General features: G+C 35.8%; 1 long non-coding RNA gene across 1 annotated transcript; it reads left to right on the top strand.

Annotated features, from left to right (window-relative positions):
* Positions 1 to 297: 297 nt before the first annotated feature.
* On the top strand, positions 298 to 6,450 carry LOC306642805. The gene is made up of 3 exons (XR_013758693.1): positions 298 to 387; positions 1,029 to 1,119; positions 6,235 to 6,450. It is a non-coding gene; the product is annotated as an uncharacterized lncRNA (long non-coding RNA).
* Positions 6,451 to 8,148: the final 1,698 nt, after the last annotated feature.

Genomic DNA, 8,148 nt, shown 5'->3' with positions numbered 1-8,148 from the left:
AATATAAATCATTCTGTGTGGGGCTTTGTTGGTATTATGGTCTCCAGTGTGTGCTATGCTGGGGACCTGCGGTAGCATCTGATTAGAAAGGTGCAGTTGTCAGTGCTTTTCTACTCTTTGGAAATGTGAAGTGATGAAATATCAAAGTCAATATTTTTGCCAATCTTCCCTGCCCTTTGCAAATCTCGCATCTCTCCAGGGGCCTGAAATCTGCCGGTCCTGGAGCAGATCCATGTGTGACTGCCAACAAAGCCTCTCTGAGGAGAAGCCGAGTGTTTGATTCCACATTGGGCAGACAAACATGCTCCCCTGTGTTCTCCCCAGTGAGCAGAGGAAACTCCAAAGGCAGAGGCCCGGATGGTCTGCCGCAACAAAGCAAAAGATTTGGTTGTGATTTTATTTCCTTAATTTGGTTTGTTTTGCCTTCTTCACATTTGTTTTCTTTATGAGAAATGTTAATACAAATATGTGTTCAAAAATGATAGAAGAATAAGGTTGTGCGTGGAAGAATGTTGGGGAAGAAATTCTGGAAAATTCAAGGGGGCAAAATGTGGCCTTCCTAATAAACCCTCTCCTAGTTTTCTCCCCTTAACTTTTTGCTAATAATGATACTAAATCCTGCAGTGATTCTTGACCAGGCATACTGAAAATTTTAAGTTTTCTTCTATTGGTCTGATGTCTTTTAAAATTTTTTTTTTTCAATATTGCTATCCCCTTAGTGTCAACTCTTTTCCAAAATATTTATAAAATATTAAGTGTTTTAAAAAATGTCATGAAACTTGCCATTTTCTGCACTATGGGGCTCCTTACATGACCTATAGAGAAGTTGGACTCAAGCTTTCCAAAGTAATTGAGACAGATGTTGAGCACAGGCTCAACAAGGATGGGTAAACAGCATGATTATCATTCAAAAGTGTCATTAAGTATACATGCTCCCAGGACAAATCCCTAATATTCTGATCAAATATGCCTGTTTCAGAGCACATGAATCTGATTTTTAACATTTACTCTAATTAATTCTGATGCAGGTGATCCATGGATCCTAATCAAGAAGGCTGATCTGCAACGCTCAAATACCCTAGTGAGTCCTTCAAGGTATTTTATGATTGGCTTTCAAAGGTATGAATAGTTCTGAATTTGAAGACACTGGGGTCAGTGGCTCAGAGTCTGCCCACCCTCTGATCCTTCTCTACATCTTCCTTACATTGTGTCTTTTATTTTATCATATGATATGGGGTTTAGAATGCAAGTTTTAACATCAGGGATTATTAGAGTCAGACTTTTTTCCACTCCAGCTTCAAACTTTACTTTCACAAATTTACACAAGTCACTATAAACTTTTTTTTCCTCAATCTCCCCATTTGTAAAATGGGGATAATTTAGGTGGCCATACGTATCCAGAGCCAGATTCTGCGCATGAAACCAGACACGTGAAGACCTATACTTAGAAGAGCCCACACTTGACTTAATATTCTACTTTTACTGTCATGAAACTCTTAATATTTTTTAAAAGTCATGTCTTTTCACTTTGAACAGGACCTTAAACATGGAGTAATTGGCTCTGTATGAATTAAAAGAGATAACTCAGTGACACTGAAATATTCCTGATGCATATTTATTGTTCTTATCATGATTCTTATTATGTCTCTACATTTTAACTTGGATCATGTTGTAGCCAGTCTGGCTTTGAGAACATTGCTGTATGGATGGTCAAGAAAGGAAATGCTGAAATAGTCAACACAAATGTTTTTCAATATTGCTTCAAAAGAAAAAAAAATTAAAGTGGCAACTTTTTTTTTTGAGAATAGATTAACCTTGTATACATGAATGCAGAGTATGCTGTTCTAAAAATTTGACCTTCAATCCAAAAAAATCTCTCATGTAGAACTATTAGTTTGCATGGAAGATATGGGATAAAAGAACAAGCTCAACAACACTCAAAAGTCCTATAAAATAGACTTTAAAAAGATAAAACATCCTAATCTAACTATTGACTTAATTTGGATGTTAATTCCATCAAGCATTAAAACAAGGTAATTGATGTAAAAAAAAAATATAGAACAACAAAAACAGAATGGATAATATAAAGTAGACCAAAGCACACATGGCCAAATGATTTTATGACAAAGTTGACACAGTAATTTAATTACAAATGAATATTTTTGTCATCAAATGATACTGTAATACTTATTTTTAAAGAAGCAGCTAAGCCTTAATGGCTACCAGATAAAATATCTACATGTGAAAATTAAAACTGTAACATTTCCATAGTATACTAGTCTCCACTTATTCATGGGGACTATGTTCCAAGACCCTCTGTTGATTCTTGAACCCAGTGATAGTTCCAAACCCTATGTATCTAATAACCAGAATGACTACTAAGTGAACAAATGGGCAAGTCATGTCTATTCTGCAAGTGCATCATGCAAGGGGGTGATTCACATCACAGGAAGTCTAGACAACATGCTTTGAGATATCATCAGGATACTCAGAATGACACATAGTTTGAAACTCACAAACTGTTTATTTCTAGAATTTATGTTTAATATTTTTAGACCACAGTTGACTCTGAGTAACTGAAACTGTGGAAACAATAGTTGTGGAAAGCAGAGCTCTGAGTGACGGGGAGTACTATAAAACATTAGAGAAAAAGGTGCTTTGGTCACAGAAACTGAGAACCATAAAAGAAAAAAATAACTAAATTAGACTCCATCCATTCAATTAAAGACTTCTGTTCTTTGAAAAACCCCACTTAAACTGAAAAAGTGAGCTGAAAAACTGTATCAGTAACAATCATTAACCCCCAAACAAGAAGACAAACCTATAAAACATTGGGCAAAATGTGTGAGTAAATAAATGCTTCATAACAGAATGTGTTCAACTGGTCAATAAGAACTAAGATCTCATCATCATTAGTAATCAGAGAAATGCAAATTAAAACAACAGTGGCTAGTACTATACAACTACTATAATGTTAAATCCCAATGATTAACCATATGGTGGCAGGGTGTGGGGTAAACAGATCTTTTATGTTTGTTGGTGGGAAAGTAAAATGGTAAAACCATTTAGGAAAACTCCTAGCAATATTCCGTAAACTTAATCATACACTCAGCATATAATACAAATATTTGTTTTAGGAATGTAGCTAGAGAAATAAAAGCTTCAAAGACTTGTTTTTCAAATGTTTATAGTAGTTTTATCTATAGTAAGCTCCCACCTCAAATATCCATCAACAGGTTAATTAGATAAAATATTGTACATCTACAAAGTAGAATACTACTCAGCAATAACACACCAATCCACTGATACATGATAAAATATGTCTGCATCTTTAAAACATAGTAGGGAGTTAAAGATGCCAGATACTAAAATGTATGTATGATACAATTACAATTCCATGAAATTATTGAGAACATAATCACACTGCAATTAGATCAGTATTGGCAAGTGCCCAGGTGAAGGGAATAATTTGAAGATGTACAAAGACAATTTCGGAGTTGATGAAAATGTTCAATAAATTAATTATCATGACTATTAAATATATGTATGCAGTTGTCAAAATTCACTGAACGTATACTTCGTGTACGTAAATTTTATTTCTGCTTTTACTTCAATTAAAATGAATTTCCTGTTATTGAGTAGAATTCAAATGAACTGAATTAATTGTTACTCCAAATGGAACATTTTTATGTAACACATAGATTGTGTTAGTCTAGTCTTTTACATAGGAATAACTATGTTAAAGACTTTAAGGGGAGTTTGAAATCATTTCTAAATATAATTAACAACAAGCAGCGTGTTAAGTTTTAAGGCTAGGTAACAGTACAATAAACTTTTCTTTGGGAGTCTGGTGTGCCTGTGTTTGTGTGTGTACAAGCATGTGTATTCATTGACTAGGTATTTTAGAAATTGGGTAATGGAGCAAGTTTATGGGAAATATAGACTAGAAAAGGACTAATACTAAGAAATAAGGTGTCAAAACAATGACAAAGCATGTATACTCTACCAATTGAAGGTTGATTTGGATTAAGGAGCACAACTTGAAGGTACCAATTTTACCCATCTGCAACCACTCACACTGCATTACAACTATAACTAATGGAGTCCAAGTCTGTGGATGTTGTGTGACTTAGTGAATAAAAATTCTGATAATGGTAGCAGATAATTTTGTGGCTGTGGTTTTGGGTACGGATATGAACAGAATGGTACATAGTTTGAAACTCAGGAATTCTTGTGAGCAAAAGTAAAAGAGAATTATAGGTTGTACTGGATGAAACTGGATCATCAACTTATGGGCATTTAATTTTGCTGATTGAGAATTTCTTTTACATACTCACACTTTTCTATTTAATTGACCTCCAACTAATTTTTCTCAAAATGTGCTTCGTACAGCACCTGCAGAGAATCACATGCCTGTTAAAAATGGGATTCCAGAGATTCCCCCAAGCACATTGAATTGAAATCATGAATTTTCTATTGGGGAATCCACAAGCATCCCAGTTAACTGATTTTTGAGTACCCTAAGGTTTGAAAACCTCAGCTAAGAATACATTCATTTAAATACTGAGGGCATTCTGTCAAGTTCTGTGGCCCGTATTATACAAGTTAAGTCCTAGTTTTGGTCATTTAATTCATCCAATTTCCTGCAAAAGAAGTGTGAAAACGAGATGAAGGAACCCCAGGAAGAACACCTGAGGAGTCCTTACGGTTAGAGAATGACATTGCAATTGTTTAATCTTGAGGCATGAAATGGCCTCAGTAAAGGGGTAGCAGATGAATTATAGTTTCTGAAACTGCAAAACAACATGAAAGGGAAACTAGAGGTTTATAACATATATATTCATTAAAAATTAAAAATAAAACTCTTCCAAATATTACCTGCAGTAAAGCACTATTGGTTGATTCATTCTTTGTTTCGACCATGCCTTATACATTTGCTACCTATGCTGAAATTACTATGCTGAGAATTAAACTACATTATATTTCATGACTGGTAGAGGCTATACTCCTCTTGATGATACTGGCTAATACACAGGTTCTAGAAGTTTGTAGAAGTCTTTATAAATTGTATAGATATGGAGATCAGTGGGAGTCAAAACACTGGAGAACTTTTCATAGAGAAAATTAAGAATGGCTGATTCTTCAAGACTGATTTAAGGTTGGGTGGAATTCAGATCAAGCTCGGTATGATGACTGATACTTGGAAAGGAATGTTGAGCAAGGCTTAGAATGAAAGTTAAGAAACTTGCTCTGTGGGTTAATAGCAAAATGTGGAAGGGCACTGGCAAACTGTGGTTAAAATAAGACACCAACCTCAACTGCTCCAAGTTTTAACTTACTGGTGAAGCAAGTAGATAACAAATGTGACCAGTGAGTAATCATTTTCTGAAGGAAGAAAGTCATCTTGGAGGAGAAATCTTCAAAATAATGAGGCTAGAACTACGTTTACAAGAAAGAGATATTTTTGTGAATGGGGAGTGGGAACACTCAAAAATTAAAAAAAAAAAAAAAAAAAAATGGAGGACAAATCAAACAGAGACATTGAAATAAACCAAGTCCTGGAGATCTGAGCAGGTCCCCAACATAAGTGGTCACAGAGCTCATCCTGAAGAGTCTTCCCTTATCTGGAAAACCTGAACAAGTCTGAAATTGTTTCGTCGGACACCGTAAGAGACAGATTGTGGAAAGACAGTTCTCAATGAAGCCCAGGTGGAGAAACTAATGTGGCATCCTAATTCCTATCAGGAATGCAGTGATTTCACTATGGTGAGAATAAATTTAAGGGGGAGGGAAGATTGTAAAGATGTATGGATGAAAAGGGAGCCATGAGAAACAGCAGCAGCAATGACCAGAATTTCCTATGGTCCCTCTACCTCCACCATGCCAGGCTCTCACAATCCTCATTCTTCCCTTTTTAATAGTGTAGTACCCCTATAAAAACAGGTGAACGGTCTCATTTGTTTAATTTGTGGTACTTTTAATTTCCTGGTGCTCATATTTAGGGTATACCTGTGTGTGTGTGTGTGTGTGTGTGTGTGTGTGTGTGTGTGTGTGTGTGTTTGAGAGAGAGACAGACAGACAGACAGATAGACAGACAGAGATGGGGTAGGGTGGGGATGTCTCTTCCAAATGCAGGGGCATCCTTGGACTGGTGTAACATCTTGTTGGCTAAATGGAGATGCCTGTCATCCTTCATTAATAAAAATTAACTGTAAATCTCCCTGCTTCCCACAGGAGGGCCTTTTAAACATTCCATCAGGGGCCTGCCGAGGACGTCTGGCGGCGAGTCAATCAAGAAGCAGCAGGAACTGGCAGCAGAAGCTATGAGGATTTTAAAAATATATATTTATATATACATTTGTATACTCGTTTCTGTCTGTCTGCGAGTCCTAGGCAGCCCTCCTCTGAATGTATTTCTGTGATGCCTCCACAGACAGCCGCTGTTTCTCCCCTCCCGCCTTTACACCCTAATTCTTCCCTCACCACCCTTGCACCCCCGCACCCGCCATCCCCCTAGTGCTGGAGACCTGTGCAATATCATTTTCCGCATAATGAAATCTGGAGTGACATTAATATAAGTATAATTTTATAGAAGGGAATGGGCCTGGCTGATAGTTTCTACCTGCTGTGTTTTGATGATAGACATCGAGATGTCACCATCTGTGTAATGAAATTTCACCTCCGTAATGGTTCAGATTATCAAACGTTCCTCCAAGCTGGCTCTGGGAATCACTTATTTATTTATTTATTTATTTATTTATTTATTTATTTATTTATCTATCTATCTATCTGAAACAGGGGCTGTAGACCTGCTTATCATAGAAGGTACTGGTGAAGAGGGTATTGAGTGCACCAGGCAGAAAGTAAAGAAGAAGTGAATCTAAGAATTTGCTATTGTATCACACACATATTGATCAAGAGACGTTACTATTTTCAGTCATGGAAAGAAGGTTTTCCTCTCTGTTAACCCAATAGCTCTCTAATTGAAATAAATCATGCTAATGGGTTAATTCTAGGTGAGCATAAAATTAAGGTAATAAACATGCATGAAATGTCTGCTATATAGATGTTTATGTATCATCTCATTTAACTTCCAAGGATGTTGTCGGGATGGTGGGTAAGTCTAAAGCTCCAGTAACAAGCACAAGAGAAACATGTCATAATCACAAAAGGTAGGTTTGCTTTCTTAAGTAAAGAGTGAGACTCAGAGATGATAATTAACCCAGGGATAAAATATATTTTAACTCGGAACTATCTGCCTCACAAATTCATGCTTCTTCCATTACTCTCAGCTGTATACCCTAAGCTGTACTCTAAGCTAGGCACTGATGCCATACTGGGCCAGTAGGGTAGATTCAGCAAAGAAAATTTCAAGTATGCCCAGCTGTTTGTGTAAGGCTCAATACATTCAAGTTGGGATACTATTTGTGTGTCCACTTGCTAGTAGTAACCTAGAATTTTCTTCTTTTCTGTTTTCTGAATGCCCAGCTAAGATAATGTTATTAAGAAGATAAAGAAGAAAGGACAGAGAATAAATATTGATATGTCAGTTAGATTGCATACTGCTTCTTCCATTATATAACAAATTCATTTATGTGTGAATACTTAGAGCTACATTTCAGATTATATCAAGACACCAAATAGACAGTTTTGATGATCAATTTCCAAATTTTATGGTTGATTTTATCTTCTATTATTTTCATAACTGCTAGTAATATCAAATCATGATTACTCAGTATTTACCATCTTTATTTATGATCTTTATTTCTAAATTAAGAAAAACTCCAGAAATTCAAAACTCTGTCTCAATTTTGTTCAAGTAGTGGGATTCTTTAATTTTGAGGTGTGTCACAAATGACAAATGATCAAAATTGTAATTCATTTACCCCTATTGCAAATATGTTAGTACAGACTCAAGGGACACCTCTTAGAATATAGTTTTCCTTAATTTGGACTTCTTGATTATGAACGAAAAAGATAGAGTCAGTATTGTGTGTCATGTAAAATACAAAGTCTCTCTTGTGTGTCATGTCTTGTGAGGCTGTGAAATCCACTTGAAAGTTATATACTAAACTCTCACTAAAGCTTGAGAATCACGTCTACTTAGTTAAATGTAACTGACACTCCATCCTCTCCTTAATAATGTCA

The sequence above is a fragment of the Sciurus vulgaris genome, assembly GCF_902686455.1.
Source record: "Sciurus vulgaris genome assembly, chromosome: 13".
NCBI classification, from domain to species: Eukaryota; Metazoa; Chordata; class Mammalia; order Rodentia; family Sciuridae; genus Sciurus; species Sciurus vulgaris.
Note: the sequence above shows the minus strand (reverse complement) of the source record. Positions and strands in the feature narration are given on the sequence as shown.